The 1131-nt window shown below is 29.6% G+C and overlaps 1 long non-coding RNA gene across 1 annotated transcript in view; it reads right to left on the reverse strand.

Annotated features, from left to right (window-relative positions):
* The window catches only part of LOC107445066 (uncharacterized), a 14493-nt gene continuing 13362 nt past the window's right edge, over window positions 1-1131 (reverse strand). Inside the window, exon 7 of the long non-coding RNA XR_011637847.1 lies at window positions 1-89. This is a non-coding gene — a long non-coding RNA (uncharacterized lncRNA). The remainder of the gene's footprint in view (window positions 90-1131) is intronic.

Here is a 1131-nt window from a genome sequence, read left to right on the forward strand (position 1 = left end):
CTTGTGGAGAATCCTCTTCAATTTCCACCTCTTACTGGCCTCTTCGTCTTTCAATTATTGCATAGCGGTTGCTATGTCTTTTACAAGAGCTGTAAAAGAAGGTATCAATGAAAGATGACATTAAATAAAAAAAATTATTGCGTACCATTTGCTCATATTTAAGTTGTAATTATGATCAAATGAAGGAGACATTCATTTACTATTACATCTAATACAGTAGATTGAAGATGCTATAAAATGCACAAAAAGATAAATTGTTAAATTTGCGAACAGTAAGCCTTTTTTCTACAAGGTGAACCTTTTTATCTGATTTTTTTTACTTTGGCTTAGCATATAGCATGTGTTTTTTCTCCTTTTAGGCAAAGGTAAAGAATGAATTGTATAAAACTCAAACTACATTTTAACACCACTAAACTTTTCACATAACTTTATTATATTTTTATATTTTTAAATAGTACGAAACGTATGCTAGATTTAATTTGGATAATTTACATTAATAGCCACTGCCTAATTGCTGGGTGAATCTTAGAATCCTTTTTGAAATCTCGCCAAATTAGGTTTGTGGTAGATCTGGTTCATCAGAGTAAAGGTAAGTTATTTTTTTATTTTAATTTATTAAAAATATTTTAATGAATTTGAATAATAAAAAAGCGATTTTAATTCAAGTAATAATCGCCCCCCTTGGCGAGATTTCAAAAAAATCATCCAAGGGGTGGGCAACCCTGACTGGGTAAATGACAGGCCAAAAGTAGAGAAAATTGTCTCCTCCCTAATGTCTGTTGTAAAAGTCTTCGTATGTGGTAGCTAAATTTAGTTACTTCCTTCTTTAAACTCGAAAAAGAAATACCGCAGCAAAAACAGAAATTAAATAAAATAAAAAATAAATGATTACTGGTAATACGTTTTAAAGTACGGATTAAGCTTAAAAAATAAAACTTGAACTATCTCGAGTATTATATTTTCTTACGACTAATATGTACGACTCATACAAATATTTTGCTTGGAAAAGATAAATGCTAATTAAATGATATTTGAAAACCAATATACACCCCGAAATTATCATGCTCCTCTTTTACAAGTTTCTTTTCGTATCATTTTCTTACGCTGAACTGAATGAAATTAAATCAATCC

The sequence above is a fragment of the Parasteatoda tepidariorum genome, chromosome 9, assembly GCF_043381705.1.
Source record: "Parasteatoda tepidariorum isolate YZ-2023 chromosome 9, CAS_Ptep_4.0, whole genome shotgun sequence".
NCBI classification, from domain to species: domain Eukaryota; kingdom Metazoa; phylum Arthropoda; class Arachnida; order Araneae; family Theridiidae; genus Parasteatoda; species Parasteatoda tepidariorum.